Raw genomic sequence first — 22,997 nt, 5'->3', positions numbered from 1 at the left:
TTTTGTGGTTTGATACTTCACTATTAGCCGGAGGAGTCTCCACACACCCCCAGTCCCCAACTTTATGCCACTGCAAATAGCAATTAGTTCAAGTAGAAAAGATTACAGCCAGGTGCACTGTTTGAAGTTTGGGGGCTTTCTTTCTCCTTTAGTTGTGGTGGGGTGGGAGTGCAGGGGGTGTCAGGGAGGAGAAACCTCTTTTGTTAAGTATTTGCAGTCTGTGGGCATCCTGGTAATTCAACAGGCATCTGTGGAATCTTGGGGCATTGGGACCTTTTGTGTTTAACCATCAAGCTCTAACCTCAAGGGCGTTTGCTGTGGGTTGAAATGGGAGTTGTGAGGCTTATTCACTGATGTGCAAAATGACATGATCCTCTTAACAGAATGAGTTTCATTAGATGAAAGGCAAGAACACAGTTGAGCTTAGTGTCTTATAAAGGAATCCAAGAGATATTTATTAGAAATTGAGTTATCTTTTTATAGATACATAAGATGTGGCAGATAAAGTATGTTTGCATGATTGCTCTTTTACACCCCTAAAAAGCAAATGAACAAATACTTGGAATCTTTTTACTAGGTTTTGTTTTGTTTTGAGAGTTCTTTAGAATTCTTGGTACAAAAATGTACATAAGTTTGAAAATTGCAATTGAATTGAAATAGACATATTGAGAGAGTGATATTAGAGACGTTTCTCTGTTGTTCTAAAATTTCTCCAGGATATTATTTACTACATTGTTTCCCCCAAACTCCCCAGGCAGGACAGAGTGGCCTCAAATACTGAATCCCCAGTACAAATAAAAAGTGGTCAGCAGCCTCCAACTGGCTCTGCTCAGAGCTAACCCTGGGAGCCTCAATCTTCTTACTCACTAAACAATGGAAACGTAGGCAGTCCTGCCCAGGTCTCAGAGTGTAACAAGGAAGAGCTAAATCGGACTCCATGTTTTATCTGCTTCTTTGAGTTTAACCTTTGCTTTTCATTGCTTTTGTTATTATAATCACACATAACGGCCTGCCTCAGGGAACCCTGCCCTCTGCCTGAATGGTTCAGCTCACAGGGAGACAATCTGACTCCGCCCACCTGTGGATGGTTGCAAGAAAGAAGAAATTAACACATCCCCTCCCCGAGGCCGGCCATTCCAGGGGACATTTGTAAAACTTGTGGCCTTTTCACTTTACTTCCTCATCTCCTGCCCCTCTCTGTGCTATAAAAGAAACTGGCATCCTAACCCCCCCCCACCCCCCCACCCCCCGTAAGATGGTTTATCGGAGACACCAGTCCGCCACCTTCTCGGTCTGCCGGCTTTCTGAATAAAGTCGTACTCCTTGCCTCAACACCTCGTCTCTGATTCACTGGCCTGTCGTGTGGCGAGCAGAGCGAGCTTGGACTCGGTAACAATAATCACCAGGACGAAACAGGATGAAGGAAGTGTCGGCATTTCTCTAAAGCAAAACACCTGCTATACAGACACTAGGAGAGCAACAGGACATCCCCTCTGGTTGAGGGGCTATCATTAGGCCTTCTTCTCTGGGCTAAAATTTTTAGGGACAAGGTCTTCCTGGTTTCTTGTCCAATCATAAATCTTGATCACATGAAACATGCTTCAAAGAAGGTACAAGGAAGAATGACCTAAAGAAATGTTTAGAAAAGTATAAAATCCACAATTCCCGAGTGGCTGGAAAAGCATAAACTCATTTAAAACAAAGGATCATCCTTATACTATAGCAGGGTCTGGAGCCAGGCAGTCCATGGGTTCAAACCCAACTTTGCCACCTCAATTTCCTCATCTATAAAGTGGGGACAATCATAGCTAACTCACAGGGATATTGTGAAGGTTAATTGAAATAATCTCTGTAAAACACCTGAACTCATTAGGAGTAGGTTTAGCTGCCCGCAACAGAAAATCCGAAACAAGAACGTCTTCACTGCACAAGGATTCATTTCCACATGTGAAAGAGGTCGGGAGACAGCCGACTACAGCTAATATGTTGGTCCCATGACGTCACGGGGAGCTAGGAGTCTGATGTCTTTTGGCTCTGACATCTTAGAGACAGACTGAATCTTCAGGGTAATCTCATGGTCCAACATGGCTCCATTGCAAGTGTCAGGAATGCGGAAAAGGGCTTTCCTCAAACGTCTGTCCACCTTTTAAGAAGCCCTGCTGGCAGTCACTTCCAACATCTTTGTTCCAGATCATTGGCTAGAACTGGTCACGTAGCCACACCCAAACCAAGGGAGACTGGAAAATATAGACTTACACCTCATTGCCTCAATAAAGTAAGTGTTCTGTTAGTAAGGAAAGAGAGCCCGGGTGTCAGCAGGCAACGAACAGTCTCTGCCACAGGACCTGGTGCAAGAAGCAAGTGCCCAGTTAAGGTTAGCTGCTGTCGCTGTTGCCGTTGTTGTTGTTAGAGACGCGTCAACAAAAATGGGTCTTTAAAACACACTCCCATTCTTCCGTACGAACAACAGGACAATACAGCTGATTTCAGACACCCACATGTCAGCACTCATATGTACCTGCCAGAGTTGTTACCAGCAGAGAATATAGATCAACTGTTTTGATGCTGCTTTAAAAAAAAAAAAAAAAAGTTGTTTCAATCCTTAGAGCAGACTATTATTCAATTATTACACAAATATGTATTTACACCTAAGCCCTATGCTAAGTGATGGGAATATAAAAACGCAGGTCCCGATTCTCTAAGAGCTCAAAGACAAGTCGTAGAAGCAGCCAATAGAGCATCACAGCACAGGGCGGACAGAGGTAAACACCAGAGGTCCAGGAGCACACAGGAGGGATGGCAGGGACGACCTGTCCTTGGAGGGCAAAGGACACGTTCCAGGGGAAGAGATAGCTGAGCTGGTTCCCAGAGACAAGTTGTGTGAATCTAGGTGGGAAGGAGGAAGAGCCCCAGGGGTGGAAGATGCAGTCTCCCCAGAGGCACAGAGGCCAGAGAGGACCATGCTGTCTCAGGGGAAATGTCAGTACAGTGGTTCCATATGGCTTTCAAAACCTGCAGCACATCCTCTTACATATTCTCAGTGGAAAAAATGTCCACCCTTTCAGGACTGATTTGACTTTCTGAAGCAGCCAGAATCATTGGGAGCTAAGTCATGTGAACAAATTGCGCCATTGAGATGGGTGTTTCTATCCTAAGGCCAGCATGAGGGGTGGCAAAATAATGGGACTTATTCTTGTGCAATTCATGGCCTGACTTAAAAAATTACTTTCTCCTAAAAGAACAGAAAGGTTTGCACCAACAGTGGGCAGCACCATGACAGTAAGTCTCTAAACAAACTCCCACGGTGACTCCTTGAGAGAGGACATGTTGGAATGGACTGTTTGTTAGAATGTCACATTATCTGATGCTGTGCTTATTTGTGGTATACAGAGTCGATAAAAAGATCACTACAGTTCCAATCCCTGGTATCTATTTCAATTCTGGATCCAAGGTAAAAAGAAATTTCTTCACTCTCTCTTCTAAAACTCTATTTTTCTGTGGAAAAAAATTTTAATGGTTCATTCATCTACATATACTGGTCCTTTAAGGAAATATGGATTTGTTGAATTTTTTGTACTTCCCAGACTTCAGAATATTCAGAAAAGGGGAACTACTTTAATATTCTCCTTCTCCTCTTACACCTAATAAGTTGCTATTTTTAACTCCCCACCCCTAAATATCTCTTAAAATAAGCTCTCCTCTTTATCCTCTTTGTCGTGATCCAAGCCTTCATAATCCTTTACCTAACTCAGCAATTAGCTTTCCAATTGTTCTCCCTGTTCTTCTCTCCCCTTTGCTGTAATGCACCCAAACACTGCCACAAGAGAGGTCTTTCCAAAAGGGAAGTGGAATGAGTTTTCTCCTTTGCTTAAGAACAAAATAATGCCATGTGCAGCAACATGGATGAAACTAGAGATTGTCACACTGAGTGAAGTAAGTCGGACACAGAAAGACATATATCATACGATAGCGCTTATATGGGGAATCTAAAAAAAAAAAAGGGTACAAAATAACTTATTTACAAAACAGAAGTAGAGTCATGGATGTAGAAAACAAACCTATGGTTACCCGGGGATAAGGAGGGGAGGGATAAATTGGGAGGTTGGGACTGACAATATACACACCACTATACATAAAATAGATAACTAATAAGAACCTGCTGTATAGCACAGGGAACTCTACTCAATAATCTGTAATGGCCTATATGGGAAAGGAATCTTAAAAAAAAAAAAAGAATGGATATATGTATATGTATAACTGACTCACTTTGCTGTACATCTGAAACTAGGACAACATTGTAAATCAACTATACTCCAATAAAAATTTTTTAAAAAACCAAACTTCCCAAGGTATCCCTTAGGAGATCCTTTAGGACCTGAAGTTCCACTAAACATCTCAAATCCTTCCATTGGAAGAAAAATGAAGTCCTGCCCATGTTCCCCACCTCATCTCTCCTCACCACCAACCTTACATTCGTGGTTCCACTAACAGTTGCCTCTCTTGCTTCCAGCGCCAGCATCCGATTCATCGGACAACCTTGCCCCTTGGCCTTCAGACCATTTCCTCGTTCCATGCACTTTCGCCGTTCAGCTGCTGCTGCTTTATCTAAACCGCCATCGGCTCTAGCCTGGAAGACTGTGGTAGCACCGTTTCTGGTCTTTCAGCTTCCTTTTTGCCCCCTATAGTCCAGGTTCCACACAGCTATAATAAGATCACATCATTTCTCTGATTTCCCATCTTATTCAGAAGCCAAAGTCCTTACACGGGGGTGACCGGACCCCACACACTCTGTCCCCTGGTTCTCTCTGCAAGCTTCTCTAACCCACTTCTCTATGGTCAGATCGATTTCCCTAGTGGTCCTTTAACACGGCCGAGAAAACTTCTCTTCACAACCTTTGCATATGCTGTTCCCTTTGCCAAGAATCCTCTTCCTGCCTTTCCCACTAGAATATAAGCATCAAAAAGGCACTGTTTGGGTTCATCTCTTTACCCTTCATACATAGAACACTGTCTACCACACAGTAGATGCTCAATAAAGATTTGAAGAACTAATGAGTGAGTTGTATGTTTTGCTGTTTTTGTTCGATGCCTTTATCCTAGGCGCTATGGGAAAAGTTGGACCTGATGAATTTGAGTCCCTGGCTGTCTTTAACACGGTGACCTTCGGGTAAGTCATCTCTGAGCCCTGTTTCTTTATTTGTAAAATGGTGAATCTATAAAATACTCAGAATTTTTGTGAGATTAAATAATATGGTGTTAGTTTTTTCCTCTAGGAAATCTGAGCTGATGCAAAGAAAGTCAGGTGATCCTCATGGCAACATTCTGCAGTGTCCTAAACAGAGAAATGTGACTTCTCGGTTGGGCCAGACAGAAACGTCTGGTTGTTAAAGCTACAGAGCTGGCTTCAAAAACAGTTGAGGCTTCTCATTCTTTAAGATACACTCTTTTTGAGGAATATACAAATTTCCTTTTAAATCAAATTTTTTTCTTCCAATTTATCCCTACTTTGAAACAAAAATACATGATGAACAACACATTGGTAGGAAAACTGTATATTTTTAATACTCTTCCTTGTGTCTTTACCTGACTTTTGCCCCCATGCCTGATGCCCCTCCATGGGAAGGAAGACAGCGCTCACAGACTTTGTTCCTCTGTCGAATGTATTTCACTCATTTACTCCCTTCTGACTGACACACACTCCGAAGTTTCTGCAAAGGGTTGGACTATGGCTGCAGTGATCATATGGCCCAGCTTACACCTGTTGTCCCACTGTAATCATTTATAGTGGGCCTTTCACTCTAAAGCACATCCTGGTTTGGACAATAAATTATGTTGTCACCCTACTAATAGTCCATGTCTAAAGGCTCATTTTGACAAGAATAAACTTCTGAGGCCCATTACATTTTTCTTTCTTTTCCTCTTGTCATCTTACTGAGATCTGACTACAGACTTGAAACCCTCTGTCTAACTGCTGCTTTGCTTATATCACAGACTTGAGAGTCTATTTATTCATACAATATGTCATGCCCCCCAGCCTGTATTCTCCCAAATCCTTTCCCCAATATAATTTTTCAGATTACCTTATTATGTACGTATAGCAACATCAGATAGAAATAAGCCTCCTTCAGACAAATGTGTCTGAATTTTTCCTACTCTGGGTAATCAAATCTGGACTCTACAAACCCAGTGTGGCCCAGTGGGCCATGAACAATGCACACAGAAATTCTCGGACTCTGTGGAACTGACAAAGAAGGTGATGTACGTAGAAGGCTTACCGTCATGTGTCAGTTTTAATATTAATACCTTTATTTCAATAAGAATATATAAAGTCAGCTTTAGAATGATAGGCACACAGACTGCCCAAGCTCAAAGAAGTGCTATCAGTGTGTCCCATCTCACCATCTTAAAATCAAAGGGAAAAGATGTTTACTTAAACACAAACAAGTATGCTCTAATGAGAGATTACAGAGTAGGATGGCAAATGGTGTTCTACTTGAGCACAACTCCATTCCGTTGACTGCTTAGGTGATGTGTTGAAAGGAGCTGTTGAGGCTGAGCCTAGGCTCAGTCAGAAAGAGGGGTATGATTGATTACTGATGTCTGCCTTGAGCACAGGAAGGGAAAGTGGCTGCATCAAGGTCCGTGAATTAGCGAACCCTGTTCTAGGGCAAAGGGTTCAGCAGAGAGGTTAATGACATAATAATTGGTGCTAGAGCAACAAGAACAACTCTCAGTGGCACAGATATGGCCCCAAAAGAAGAAGCGACTTTCCTAAAGTTATCCAGCCCAGTCAGTCAGTTGCACCACCATTAGTAGCGGAGGATTTGGTCCACTGGATGTTGGTCCATTAAAAGAGCAAAAAAGGTACAAAGAGAAAGAGAAAGAGAAAGAGTGGTGAAGGCGCACTTCCCCTCCTTCCCAATTTTGCTCCAGGTTACCCATATATATAAGAAAGTGAAAACGACACAAGGCAAAGCAACAAGCAAAAGATGAATGAGGCCGATTTGTAATGGGCCACATAGATTTCTAAGTTCAGAAGCGTCGGGCAACAAATAGTCCCTTAACGAGGGAAGTTTAACTAGAACAGCTTGGTGACAGCTTTGTCATTGAATACAATCCAGTTTTCTCTCCGTGGATGAACACCTAAACCATACAAGTCAAGGCAGTATAGGGGAATATGTCTTCTGTTTGGAATTTTCCGGGAGGGGCTGGAATGAACGGTAACAGCTGTGAGCGGCTTTCAGGGCAGTCCCTGCGCTCATGCTGCTGAATTCAGTGTGTAACCTGAGTCACTGAATTTATGTTAAAAACAGCTTGGTGCTAGCTTTACCATTGAATGCAATTAGCTTCATTCATGAATTTATTTTTGCCCCATCTCCTGCTTCCTGGAAATAAACCAGCTTGGGTTACATGCGAATGACAGAGGTGGGGGGCAGGCAGGAATGAATGCCTTCATTGTCACTTCTGCGACCCTCAAGTCTCATGTTTCCCAATGCTAACCATGGCAAGCACAAGATAGCTTAAGAAGAAAAGGGCTCCTGTGATAAAGCATCATGTACACTGCCTGACTCACAATAGAAAGCCCCAGATGCCCGAGAGCCCACTTGAGACCCACACTTAACTGGAATTCAAGAATCATCTTCTACCAGGTTCAAACACCAATGCAATTTTTAAATCTGGGTCAGAAATCCACAGGGGCTTAAATCTCTACACATCAAAATGCTGCTTATATCTGAAGCTGGACTTACCAGCCTCTGCTTCTCTGAACATCCCCAAACCCGTGGTACTTCATCCAAAGAAATTATTCTTCAATGGTGGGATTTCAGAATCAATGAGATTTCCTTACCTTTTTCTAATCCTATCAGGTTAACTGCTTAGTCTGCCCTCTTATTTATAGAGATGAGAAAAATTATCCTCCCTCTCATCATTAGGCCATGATCTGAAGTAGTTTCTTAGATTGGAATGTACTGGCGTGTACAGACTCCAAAACATACAGGGGCCAGGTTAACAAAAATGTGTAACTAGGATGGGTATTAAGGCTACGGGGATTAGTGGAGCCTGAGAAACTGGATACTACCTGCTCCTCTAAAGTCATTTAAATTTGTTTTTTAAGATGCTGATTATCAAGAAAATACCCCAGTTTGCAATCCTTGAACTTCAAGATCCAGTAATAAACCTAACATTTATTAGGCATTTCCTAAATGCCAGGCATTCCCCTGAGGGGTTCACATATATGGAGTCACTTAATCATCACAAAATCCCTAAAATAGTTACCATTAATTCTCTGTTTTATTGAAAATGAAACTGAGATGCAGAAAATTAATCATGCCGTCGGTAAGTGGCAGAGCCAAGATCTGAACCCAAAGTTCTCTGGCTCCGGAGCCCATGTGTTTTAACTAAGAACAAGAACCAAAGTTGGCTTTGTCACCTCTTGCCAAGAGATTCTGAACCTAAATGCAAAGGTAATGATCCTTTATAGGTGTCTTCTGTGCCCTACCTGGTAATATTAAATCTTAAAAGAGTTCCAGTCTACTCACTTGCCTAGCCAGCATCTATCTGTTGATAGTTAATTCCACACTAAAGCTCCACTTAGATACTAGAGGTGCCTTTTCAATTATTCAGACAATATATGATGACCTTCCCTCAGCTGAGCTATTGTTTGAGTGGTGCTTTGCTCTAGTGATGATACACCTGGCTCCAGGCATGGCAACTGATACTGCCTACTGTCTTTTTAAAGACACACAGGACTGATGTATTTTTACAGGTCACCCCCGAAGTGAGAGAAACAGGGAGTAACAGGTAGTTACAGGAACACACTTGCATTGATCGTCCAACCTTCTCCCCACCCAGATGCTCCACAGGCACCTAAAACTCAGCCTGGTTCAAGCTGAGCTATTTCTCTCTTCCCTTATACCCAAACCTGTTCTTCCTGGAATGTTTTCTCTGCAGATAAGCAATTCTGCCATTTTACTAAGTCTACTGAACTTGAACTATCTTTTTTTTTTTTTAATTGGGGTATAGTTGTTTTACAATGTTGTATTAGTTTCTACTGTACAGCGAAGTGGAGTTCCCCGTGCTACACAGTGGGTTCCGATTAGTTATCCATTTTATACATATTGGTGCATATATGTCAATCCCAATCTCCCAGTTCATCCCACCCCCCTCCCCGCCTTGGTGTCCATGTGTTTGTTCTCTACATCTGTGTCTCTATTTCTGCTTTGCAAACCAGTAAACTTGATCTTAAACTTCTCCCTCTCTCTCAAGCCCCACAGCTAATCAATCATCAAGTCTTGTTGATTCTTCCTCTGAAACAGCTCTCAAATTTAACTTCCCCCTTTTCTGCTATCACTGCCTTGTGTAGATCCTGTTTTTTCCTCATCTGAGCTACTAAATTGCTTCTTCATTGTTTTCCCTAGCTCCTCTCTCTGTCCTGCCCATGATTTCTCACCCTTGTCTGAATGACTTTCCCAAAATGCAAACATCCTTAAATTTATTTTATCTATACTTCCACTAATTCTTCCACTGATTTCTTATAGTCTAATGTTCTGAGCAAGACCTTTCACCTCAACCTGCCACCATTCATCATCATGCCCATCCTCCCAACCCAACACCACTCCAGAACTCTACCCTGTTACTGCACACCTTCAGGCATTTGCATACACTTTTCTGTTTGGGATGTTTCTACACGTGGAAAACTCCCATTTGTCTTTCATGACACAGTTCAAATATTTCATTCTCTGTGAAGTCTCTATAAATTCCTCTAGGCAGATTTATTTGCTCTCTCCTTTGGATCCCAAGATCTACGGTCATCTCCATGTTACACTCTTGAAATTAAGAGCTTTCAAGTTCCTTTTCTCCACTGGATGGTGAGATCCTAACTATAAAGGGCAATATTTAATGTACATTCACGTGCCCAGTGAATGACACACTCAGTGTTGTTGAATAAATCTAACCAATATTTATCATTCAACAAATATTTATCGAGTGCTTGCCAATTTGACAAGTGCTGGACTAAACACCTGAGACATGATGGTGAGCAAAACCAGATAGGACCTCTGTCCTCACGAAGCTAGCAGTCAATTGCAGAAACCAAGTATTCATCAAGCAAGTACAAAGATACCTGTGAATCCAAAACTGCACTAAGTGTCCTGAAGGAAGATGCAGGGGTGTTTTTAGAACGGGATCTGACGTAGCTAGGGAAATCAGGCAAGCATCTGAGCTGAGTTATAGCAGTTACTTGAATGAAGAAGTGAGGGAAGATCAAGCAGATGGAGAAGTGTGTGCAAAGACCCCGTGGCAAAAGGGAGTCTGGAAAATACAGGACACTGAAAGGCTATGGTGGCTGGCGCAGAGACAACCGGGTGAGCTTGCGGGAGGATGAGGCTGGAGAAGCGGGCAGGGTCCATAGCACACAGGGCCCTATGGTTCATGTTCAGAAGCTTTATCTATCTTAAAAGCAACAGGAAACTAGACAGCATCTAAGCTCAAGAGAGATAAGATCATTATGCATTTTGAGATCACTCTGATCATGGGATGGAGAACAGATGGTATGTGGGAACACCGAGCAGGAAATTAGGACAAACGCCTAAGTGAGAAAAGACGGTACTTTGGCCGAGCTAGATAAGTGGCAGTGGGGAGGGAGAACGGTGGATGGCTTTGTGAGACTTTCAGGAGTTGAAAGTAGAAGGATTTGTGATAGATTAGGTATATATAAAAAGACAAGTAAGAATCTGAGGCAGGATATGTTTGAGTTGCTAACTGGGCAGTATGAACTCAGTGTTTTCAACACCATGCTGCGGACTTTGAAACCATTTACATTTTCCACTGCAGATCTCAGGAATGTGGGAAGAAAAGGCAGGGAGGGGGTTAGGATTCTAGCTCCAAGCAGCATCTCTAAGGTGAGGGGTGGGGGGATGGACAGAGCCAAAAGGCAATAAAGATTTGCCTGGCCAATGTGAGGACTGGTTTGGAAGAGCTGCTAGACACAAAGAAGACTAGACATGGAAGACCAAAGGAGAAGGTGAGAATACCTAGGGTGGGCTTCCACTGAGGCCTGAGCTGAGCCTTGGAGGATGAGTAGGTTTCAGACAAGAACAGAGGTAGAGGAAGGATCCCTGGCAGGAGAACGTGTTACCTGGGTGATGACAAGTGAAGGAAAAAGCTGTTGAGGTGCCTCCTCTAATTCCCCTTCATTTCCTTTAAGCTAGGAAGCAAGATAAGCAAGCTTGTTACAGATACTACTTAAATGATAATCTAAAAATCTATGGCTGAGGACAGGAGTTAGTGCAAAGATGCAAGAACTGGCCTCTTTGGAGATCAGATAATGTTGACATTTGTCTTCAGAGTTCCAGGTTGTGCCCGGAAGGTCCAAGATTTTAAATCACAGCTGAACCTTTGGTTCCATGAGACGCGTGAACACATTCTGAGAGTCTCCTGCATGGCAGGCAGTGCACTAAGTTCTGGAATTAGAAAGATGTTAAAGCCTCTACCTAGTGTGTCTTAGAATCTATAAAATGTTATCAAATAAGTTCAGCTATAATATTAATAATGCACCTATGCCTTTGAGTGTATAAAATAGTCAAAATAAAAGTGGAAACCTAATTGGACAAAAATGAATATATATGAGATCAGTGTCATAAAGCAGAATCTCCCTGGCCTAAAGGCATATGAATCATTGTGGAGTGCCTGCTAAAATACAGATTTTTGCACCCAACTCAGCTTATAGAATCAAACACTCTGAGGGTTGGAGTCTGAGAATCAACATTTTAAACAAGTTCCCAGTGATTTTAAGGCCCAGTAAAAGCACCATTTTGTTAAACCAGGAGTGAATCTGGATATTAGAAAACTTAAACCTTTCTTTTATTCTTTGGCCCTTTTTTGGAAAAATACATAAATATTAAAGGCAACCCAAACAAAAAACCTCATGTATCCAGCTCTAAGATTAGGATCCTAAATAGTCAATAAACCGGGAACCCCAAGGTTAAAATTCTTTCCACCCTCCCTTGCCTATACACATGTAGTCCGTGTTCTCGTTAGCCAACGCTGACTGTGGGCCTTCAGATGTGATTATTTACATTGCCAAGTATATCACATAAGGCATAAGGCATAAGTTACTCTATGTGTGGCTTCTTATCAGTTTGGAGTATGTACATTTCAATGTGAAATCAGCCTTGAAGTTGCTTTCATATGGCATCTGTTACATGTACAAGTTGTAAAGAAACCTGTCACTTTTGGCTAAGAGAAGATATCAATGTAATTTTGCTTTGTTGTTCATGTATGTCCTTTTTGCTTTTCACCTTAGCCACATTACATTTTTTTAAAACGGCGAACCCATTTCATAAAGAAGAGTTCACTCAACATTTCAATGAGAAGAAGCCAAATTAAACCTGGTGGAGACAGCCTTGTCTCCCGTAATAGGTATGTGCAGGAAGAAAGCCAGAGTTGGGCTTTAATATGGACAAGGAAAGAGGCCCAAAGAAAAAGAAATCAGAACTTTCGATGCTTATCTGCCTCATCTACTTCCTGCCTATAATACGCATTGTGAGTTAATTCCTGGGAGGCAGGAAAAAGACTCACCTTGCACTAAAGTTAAACCTTGTAGAGAATAAGTAAAATTCCAAACAAATCCCAAAGCAATGTGCAGAGGCCCCCTAAAAATGCTGCACACAGATGTTGGACTCCCAGAACCTTGGAGCTCAAAAGATCCAGCGCGAGAAACTGCCTAGTACAGAGGAAGAGCAGGAACCCCAGAGCAGCCCCTCCCAAACACCCACAGCAAGTCAGTGGCAGAGCTGGTCGCCAAACTGCACCCCTGATTTTCAGCACCCTTCACCCCAGCTGCCTCTGTGCTGCCAATCCAAGCTTTAGATGATTTTGCCCACTACAGGGTGCCAACCGAACACTTTATGGACACTGCATGACCCAAAAAGACTTTCTCATCACTGTTCCCCAAGTGACCTGGTGGCCTTATCCTCACGAAGTAACAAAGTCATCATACTCTGTATCTCCTACGTATAAAAACCCACCAGCCTCGGGCTTCCCTGGTGGCGCAGTGGTTGAGAGTCCGCCTGCCAATGCAGGGGACGCGGGTTCGTGCCTCGGTCCGGGAAGATCCCACATGCCGGCTGGGCCCGTGAGCCATGGCTGCTAAGCCTGCGCGTCCGGCCACGACAGTGAGAGGCCCGCGTACCGCAAAAGAAAAAAAAAGAAAGAAAAAAAAAAACCCACTAGCCTCTAAGATGACAACACATCCCCTGGTCTATTTCTTTCAGCCAGCCTTTCAAAGCTCAAGGCCTGGCTCTGGGGCAAGAGGGTCCGTGTGCGTGCATATGGGTGTGTGCACGTGTGTGTCCGAGGGAGTGGGGTTGAGAGGAAAGCCATCTAGTGCACTTGGAACATGGCTTCGATCGGCATCTTCCACTGCCCAGTAAAACAACTTGTAACCACGAGTGCACCTGGAGCCCTGTTCCCTGATCCAGCCTCCAAAGGCCCCTTTTTTCCGATGACCAAGTATCTTCACAACGAGGCCACTGCACTGCCCTGAGTGGGGAGGTCCCTTCATTACTCACCTGCTGTCGGTCCTTTGGTGGGGAGGGGCGGAGGCCCAGAATACTCCAAGGACCTTTAACTGCAGCCTCTGACTGGACCCTTCAACCTCTTGGCAAGGCTTTCCCAGGTGAATAGGGGGCAAATACGGTTTTCCATTTATGTTTCTTATCATGGGGCTACGGGGAGGGAATAACAAGGACCCAGGAGCCCATTAAAAGCTTGCACTGAAGGCGGGGAGGGGAGGGGAGAAAAAGCTGGGAAAGTGGGGAATAAAAATAATACCCAGTACTTTATTCAACTATTTTATAGCAAGTTAAAATCAGACTTCTTCCAGATCTAAATGGATCTGCAAGTCCCATAATTAAATAGGGAAAATGAAGCCGTTTCATGCCTTTTGCTCCCTTTGATCTTTATTATTTTTGTGACTAACGTGTAACCGGAGCTGCTCTTTCTGGGGCGTGAGCCTCTCGGGGCAGCTGCCGAGAGAGCCCTGTGAGGCTGACATAGGGTGGGAGCCTGACCCGCCCCCGCAAAAGCTGACCCCGAGAGATGCGCCTGCACCGACAAGCCTTCCTCCGTCTGCCTTTTCTTCTGGAGCGTTTTCCCCTATGCTCCCTCCTCCTCCAGGGCTCTGGGAACTGGTATTTCTTCCCTCGAAGGAAAGGGATGGGAGCATTTTAATGGCAGTGCAGAAAACTCTCAAATCACAGGGAAGCTGACCTCTGAAGGCTCATTATTTTAATTTTCTTTCCCTATGGTTCCTCATCAATTTCATTCCTCTCTACTCCTCACCCCTCCATGTGTACAGCGCACACACATACACACCCACACGCTAAGCACAAGCATGCAAGCACACGCAGGTGGAAGGTCTGTGGATATCCTTCTAGGCTGAGGAGGCTCAATCACACCAAAAGGTGAAATCTCTTCAACTCCTCATTTCCTCTGGAATCCGCTCCTGGTGATTCGCTAGAGCGCCCTCAGGTGGCCCTCTGTTGTAATACCACGCAAGACTGTGGAAGGCTCTAAGAATAGGACTAAGCAGTGTCACTACCATTCAAACTATCACTTTTCTCTCTCCACCTTTACTTCTTGAATGGGCCTATGAAGCTGAGAACTACCGCATGAGGTCTTGACATAGCACAGGTCATCCCCCCAAATGTGTGTCTGGACAAGACCTGGTCAGTCTCCAGGATGAGGGCTGAGTTCAAGTTCTGGGCTAGGGCCTTGAAGGTTCCCTCTCAGCCATGAGCTGAGAATACAGCTCTGAACGGCATAGAGACCAGGTCAGCGGGGGAGCAGCGGGGTACCTCTCCTCCGCCTCGTAAGAGACGCGGCCAGGATCGCCTGAGCTCACCTTCGGGCCGAGAGTCTGACGAACTAATGAAAGCTGGAGAGGTCATGTTAACACAGTGCTTCTCAAAGTGAGGTGCGCGGAACTCCACCACAGCGTCACCATAAGAGTCAGCTAAAAGTCCAGGTTTCCAGGCCCCACTCTGTACCTGTTGAATCAGAACCTTTGCTACGGGGACCGAAGAATCTGCATGTTCAAGTTTTCAAGCTGAGTTTTAGGCGCAGTAACGTTTGAGCAACCTCCCTCATCCTTTCACCCGCCACCCCTCAGATTCGAGATTTATATTTGAACAAAAGCCTTTAGTTCCACAAACCAATGGGATGACTTTGGATACTGCGGCAGCGCAGCAGAGGAGGTCCTTTAAGTGAGTGGCGTAAGAGAGGTTTCCAGCGCTTCTCGGTTTTTCCCAGACAGGCAGTGCACGTGCGGCTAAAACAAGGGTCAGCCTTCTCTATTCTGCCCCTATGAGTGCACCTCACAGGCAGAGAACTTAAGAGGCTGGCGGGGGCTGGATTCTGCAGTAAAGAACTCTACCTGGAAACTTGGGTATCCCGTTGGGAGAGAGAAGGGCCCACAGAGAGTCAACTCACCTCCCGAGGGCACCAAGCCAGATGAGCGGAGTGTGAGCTTCCTGTCTCTCCTGCCTCATCACTTTCTAGCTGTGACATCTTGTTCAAGTGGTCCCTCTGTGCCTCCGTTTTCTCTGTGGAGAATGGGAACTAATATTTGTGCCTGCCTTGATAAATATTATTAATAAAAATAATTTCTAAGGATCCTGAGATTGGTGGGAAGACCCTGTCCTCAGAGATGGGTGTTGTGAGTAGTGGATATGAAGTTACACAGAAGTATCCCGTGAGATGGGTCTGAATAAGGCAAAAAGTATATCTGCTGTTATTAAATATGTTAAAGTAAATTAAATATGTTAAATGAGCTCTGAGCTTCCCTCTTCTCCCTCTTAGCCCCCACTATTCTTTTCCTCTGTTTCCTCATAGGAGGCTTCTTTCTGGGTGTTTCCAGGTCAGGAAGATTATATGTAGCCTCCTTCCTCTGCTGTGGGCACAGAGCATTGAAGTCATTCTCTTTCCCATCCTGGGCAAGAGGGGGTGGGGATGAAATGAGGGAGAGGGGAGAAGGAAGCTTCCCTTCCAGCAGATGCTCATGAAGACCCAAGAGAGGCCATGAATGGAGCAAAGAGAGACTCGCTCAACTCTGGTCAGGCTGCCTGGGCTTATAGCCAACTCGGCTACTTACTAGTTTTAAGACCTTAGTTAATATTCTTAAACTGTAAGCCTTAGTTTTTTTTCATCTGTAAAATGACTCTAAGTAATAATATCTACTTCATAATTGTTATAAAGATGAACAGAGATCTTTGGAGGCCATACTCCTTAGCCCATGGCTTTAAGCCCCATGCAAGGCCTCTCTCTTGTTTTATTTTATATTTCACCATTTATCCCACAACCTCGCTCGCACTGCCCTCCTTTCTCCTCCTTCCTGGGATTTCATGTATGTCTTTATATTTGTGCGTATCTTTGAAAAACATGTAGCTTCGATTAATGTGTATGTTAAATTTTAATATCCTTAAGTGGTATTGTGTTATAAATCATTTTCCACCTTTTGCATTCAACACTGAGAATTTTAGAGCTATCCCTATTACAGTTTGCCAGTGGCTCTCAAACAGAATCACCTGGGGAGCTCTTGAAAAATACCAATATCTAGACCTTAATTCCAGTGATTCTGATTTAATTTGTCTAGAGTGCGGGCCAAGCCTCAGGTCATTCTAAAGTGCAGCCAGGAGTGAGAACCACTGCTGTCTGCAGCTCCCTGGACAGGACTTACCAGGCGGCATAGGTAGAGTCCCTCCTTTTTCTAGCCTAAGCAAGTCCCTGCAGCAAAATCAAGTTATAATGACCCTAAGGGCAGTGGTAAAAAGGAAAAGAGGGGGAGGGCAACTTGCAGCCTAAAAGGTATGTAAGGAAGGGCAAAAATCAGTCCTACCCTTCCACCCCCTTTGTAAGAGTCATGGAGCAGTATGTTGTTGACTCGCCTGTCTGGCCACTGAATCATCAGCATTTACTAAACACCTCTGTGTGCCAGGCGCTCTGCCAGGTTCAGGGGACACAGCAGTGAACAGGATGGGCACTCGGTAGCTTTCAAACATGTTAAATGCAGCTTCCCAGCGTGCCCTCCCCCACCCCACCCCCATTCCCAGAGCTTCTGATCAGTCGGTACAGGGCTTGGCTCAGGGATCTGCATCTTGAACAGAGGTGACACTGATACCCAAGGGCCTGGTCATCCTCTGAACAAAATTGGTTCAGCCAGTTTATAAGAATCAGATCATTTTAAACATATTTGGTAAATTTTACCTAGTTCCCCCTCCAGAATTTTCTGAGAAAGCGGAACCTCCATTTCCCATATGTCTCCAGCAACAGTTACAGCCTTGGCTGATGTACCAGAACCCTCTTCCTCCTGCCAGACCTCCCTACACATATAGCACCACCAGCAATAATTCATTTGTGGCAAATCTGCATTACACAGTTGCTGGAGAGACATCAGCACATTCAACCCCTACCAAAACTCGGTGAGGTAGGTCTCGCCTTTCATGTGAAAGAACTGGACTCATTGGTTAAATGACCTTCCCAAGGTTATGCATCTCCAGAATTTAATGCCATATCCCTCTGGTCGGAATAACCATGCATTAGTGCTTTCCAAAAAAAAAAAAAGGTTGAGAAAAACTGTCCTGGTGCTCTCGGGTGGGGGACACATGCCACACGACAGTGCGGAGCCCGGCTGTTGAGGTACTGTGCTGCATACAGCCCCCCAGAACACCAGGACACTCTTCACTTTTCCTATTTTCTCTTGGAAAGCCCAACGGCACTAACAGATGGTTATTCTGATCATAATCATTGATCCAACTCTTTGTGGGGTGCTACATTCTTCCCATACACGAAGTACACAGAGGATGCCCTCTTATCTGGCATTAATTGGCACTAGTCATTGGTTGGCTCATCGGAAAAACATGGCTAAAGCTGGGAATCATTAAAAGGTGATGTATACACACATTAAGCATTTTATTTTAACCTAAAATATATCAATGTACATTCGTGAACCAGACTTTTGATGTAGAGCCAAGGCATTTTCTTTGACTTTTAAGTTCCCTGATTAGAGTTTTAATATTATCCCTAAAATAAATTACACCCATAACATATATTTTAGGATTTGTAGTTTCTATTTTCGTAAATAGAGCAGAACTTAACTGCCCTTCTAATGACGTCTAGGTGCAAAATTCCATTTAAAAAATATATTCCAGAAATTTCTTATTGCAATTTTAAGTAGGCAAGTTGAAAGAGTGGTACAATAAGCACCAAAGTATCCACTGCCTAAATTGAACAACTTGTACCTATTGACGTATCTGCCTTACTTCTCATAATATATATAGACCAACATCTATATTCATTCATCATCTATCTATACTTACGTTTGCTAAATATTTGAAAATAAGTTGCAGACACCATAATATGTTCCCCTAAATACACAGCATGTACCTCCTGAGGATAAGAACATACTTCTATATTTTTTCACACAATGACAAATAATGATGACTTCATAATAACATCTGATATCTAGGCTTCACATTTCCCCAGCTGTCACAAGATTGCCATGTAGATTGTTTTTTCTTAACCAACATCCAGACCTGGTTCATGCATTCCACTAGGTGTTTTATTTTTTGACTCGCCTTTGCTTTGTTTTGTTTCCTCCTTGATAGTGACTTTTTAAAGAGTTCAGGCCACTTTGTGCAGTACCTAACGTTCTGGATTTATCTGAGTGTTTTATTGTAGTTATCATGGTTCCTCTTTACCCTGAATTCACTGTAAACTGGATATTAGGTTTAAAAGCTTAAATAGATTTGGGTTAAATATTTGGGGCAAAATTCTTCACTGGCAATGCTGTGTATTTCATATGGCATCACATCTTCTACAGGCATTTTTATGAAGAGATGTAAGCATTTATCTTGGGTACATACCTGGAAGTAGAATTGCTGGATAATAGGGGACACAAGTGCTCACTTTTTCCAAATGGTTGTATCAATTTACACTCCTACCCACAGTATATGAATTCCAATGGGGCACCACAGCTTCATCGACATTCGAAACTGTCATTCTAGTAGGTTTGTAATGGTATCAGACTGTGATCTTAATTTGCCTTCTCCAGATGATCTTAAGCACATTCTTAAGTAATTACTGATCATTTAGATGTGAAATGCTTCACTATTTTGCCCATTTTTAAGTTGGTTTGTCTGTCTTTTTTAAAAATTGATTTGTGGGGGGAAAGGGGAGGGATAAATTGGGAGATTGGGATTGGCATACACCCACTACTATATATAAAATAGATAACTAATAAGGACCTACTGTATAGCACAGGGAACTCTGCTCAATAGTCTGTAATGACCTACATGGAAAAAGAATCTAAGAAAGACTGGATATATGTGTATGTATAACTGTTTCACTTTGCTGTACAGCAGAAACTAACACAACACTGTAAATCAACTATACTCTAATAAAAATTTAAAAATAAATAAATAAAAATTGATTTGTAACAGTGGATATGAGTCCTTTGTTGGTTACATATATTCAAAACATCTCCCACTGTGTGATTTGCATTTTCACTCACTGAAAGGTGCCCTCTGAGGAACATAAACTCTTTATTTTAATATATTCCAGTTAATCAACCAATTCCATTACGCTTGGTAATTTTATACCCTATTTAAAAAATCTTTCTACCCCAAGATCATGAAGATATTCTCTATATTATCTTCCAGAAACCCCACTGTTTCTTCTTTCACATTGAGATGAACAGTCCATCCGGAATTAATTTTTTTTAGTACGATGTGAGACAGAGGTCAATATCAGTTTTACACTTGACCAGAACATATTATTAAGAAGACCATCCTCTCTCCAGTGCCTTACTATGCTCCCTTTGTCATAAATTAAGTGTTCATGTATGTTTGGTTCTCTACCTGGACTTTATTTTGCTCCATTGGTTTATTTGTCTATTCTTGTGTCAACAATACCATGCTCTTTTAATTACTGTAGCTATTTAATTCTTAATAGCCAGTAGTATATGAGGTCCAAACTTGTTCTTCCTCAAGGTTGCCTTTTGCATTTCTGTATAAATTTTAAAACCAACTTGATAATTTCCAATAAAACGACTGGATTTTGATTAAAACTGCAATAAATCTATAGATCAATTTGGGAAGAAACCATGGTATCTTTCTCTTTTTCTTTAGATCTTGCTTAATTTCCCTTAATAATATTGTATAGTTTTGCTTAAATCACTTACTAATTCTAATGTATTATTTGTAGATTATTTTGGATTTTCTAGGTACACAATCATATTATATGTGAGTAATGGTAATTTCTACATTTCAATTCTTATGCATTTCATTCCTTTTTCTTGCCTTGTTGCAAATGCTAGGCCCTCCAATACAATGTTGAATAGAGGCAATAAAATGGTGCTATACAATGATGAGCTCCAGCATTTCTTCCTAAACCTCAATCTCAAGAAAGAACTTTTTAATAGTTCATCATTAAAAAGTTTCCTGTAACATTTTATAAATATTTATCAAATTAAGGAAGTTCTCTCTATTTCTAGTTTGCCATGATTATTTTAAGTCATGTACAGATGTTGAATTTTATCAAGTATTTTTCTACATCTATGAACATGATTACCTGATTTCTCTTCTCTTTTCTATTAATGTACTGAATAACAGTGGTGATTTTCTACTGTTAAATCAACTCTGCTTTGTTGGGGAAAAAACATGACTTGATCATGATGTGTACTTTTTTTGTATATCTTGTTTATATATATATTTTGTTTAAAATATCATCATGTGTATTCATGAGAAAGATTTCTTTCTTGTAATAGCCTTGTCAGGTATCAAGGTTTGCAGACCTAAAAGCTGAGGAGTATCCTTTCTGTTACTATTCTCTGAGAAAGTTGATCTAAGATTAGTGTTATTTCTTCCTTAAATGTTTGGAAGAATTCATCAGTGAAACCATCTGGGCTGGATTTTTCTTCATAGGAAGATTTAAATTATGAATTTACTGTTTTTAATAGATATAGAATTATTTTAAATGTTTATATCTTCTTGTGTTTTTCTAGGAATTTATCCATTTTATCTCAGTTGACAAGTTTATTCATAAAAAGTGTTTATAATAACCTATAATTATCTCTTTAATGTCTGTTCTTTTGTTTATACTGGTTATTTGTGCTTTCTCTTTTTTTCCTTTTAATTATGTTTTCCTGGGGTTATCAATTTTATTAGTCTTTTCAAGGAAACAAGTTTTGGTTTTGCTGATTATTTTCCTTCCAATGTTTATTTTTTATTTCACTAATTTCTGCCCTTATCTTTATTATTTCCTTCTTCTACTTTCTTTGGATTTAATTTGCTGTTCTTTTGCCAACCTTTTTGATAGATAGTTAACCACTGATTTTTGACCTTTCTTCTTTTATAATAAATGTATTTAAGGTTCTAACTTTTCTGTCTTCTCTGCTTTAGCAGCATCCCACATGTTTTTTTCCTTAGAGAGAAGGGTGAAGAGGAGTGTTTTTATGGTGGAAATGTTCTCAGAGCTCTGCTTCACAAGGCCTCATAGCCCCTAAGGCCCTACTGCAGAGTTCCACCAGCCCTCTCTATTCCTTCCCCGAAATTCTGAGGAGAGGGGGATTCATGAAAATTTGTTTTCTGGATCTAGTTGGTGCAGTCCTTTCCTGGGTTTAAGATATTGCAAGTCAGTAAGGGAGACATTCAGTCAACACGTAAGGGGCAGGTGGACATCCCATACATTATTATTCAATTTAAAAAATTTGCAATTTCCAACCTGATTTTTAAAAATTTGACCCATGGATTATTTTGAAGTATACATAGGACTGATTTTCTGGGTTTTAAGTTTCAGACTTAAATCTACTGTGGTCAGAAAATGTTCTCTGGATAATTGGAATTCTTTCAAATTTGTTAAGCCATGCTTTATAGCTCAGCAAATGGTAATTATTCCATGTGCATCTGAAAAGAAAGTATGTTCTTTGGTTTTGAAATACAGTATCCTATATCTGATGTTTGTTAATCAAGTTCAAATTTTCTATTTCTTGCTGATTTTTGGTTTTGGTCTTCTTTCACTTACTATGAGAGATGTTAAAATCTCCAACTAGAATTGTGAGTTAATCTATTTCTCCTTCTAGTTCTGAGAATTTTCGTTTTATTTTTTGATACTCTTATTAAATACAAAGTTAGAATTATTACATATTTCAGGGAAATAGACCTTTTGTTATTACAAAATGTTCCTTTTTACATCTAGTAATGCTTTTTGCCTTAAGGTCTATTTTAGGTTAGTGTTCAGATGCTATATATTTTTCTATCCTTTTACTTTCATAATTTCTGTATTCTTGCAGCAGTCTGACAATTTCTTTGTGTTTTAATTGGAGTAGTCTACTTACATTTTATATGATTACTGATGTCACTTCATTTTTATTTCTCACAATATTCCTTTTTATTGCCTTCTTTGACTTCTTTTGCATTAATCAATTATGCATTAATTACTGCAGTTTTCCTGTATTAACTTCCTCTTTTTAAGATTTTTCTATTTAAATTTACTGATTCCCTAATTACAATCTCAGCAAGAAAGAAACTATTGAGGACCAGCAGGGGTTGTTGAGAAGCAATTACCTGGCATAGTTTTTTTTTTTTAATATATCTATCAGCTCACATAGTTAGTGTGTGTGTGTGTGTGTGTGTGTGTGTGTGTGTGTGTGTGTGTGTTTATATCTACTCTATTAGCAAATTTCAGGTATACAATACATTATTATTAACTGTAGTTACTTTGCTGTACATTAGGTCTCCAGAACTTAATCATCTTGCAACTAAAAGTTTGCACCTTTGGATCAATAGCTCCCTTTCCCCCACAGCTACCAGCCTCTGAATAACCACCATTCAATTCTCTGTTATTATGAATTTAACTTTTTTTTTTTTATAGAGTCCACATATAGGTGAGCTCATGCAGTATTTGTCTTTCTGTGTCTGGCTTATTTCACTTAGTGTAATATC

The sequence above is a fragment of the Delphinapterus leucas genome, chromosome 11 (assembly GCF_059928025.1).
Source record: "Delphinapterus leucas isolate spDelLeu-1000000601 "Yukka" chromosome 11, BTC_Dleu_Yukka2, whole genome shotgun sequence".
NCBI lineage: Eukaryota > Metazoa > Chordata > Mammalia > Artiodactyla > Monodontidae > Delphinapterus > Delphinapterus leucas.
This window is presented reverse-complemented; position numbering follows the sequence as displayed.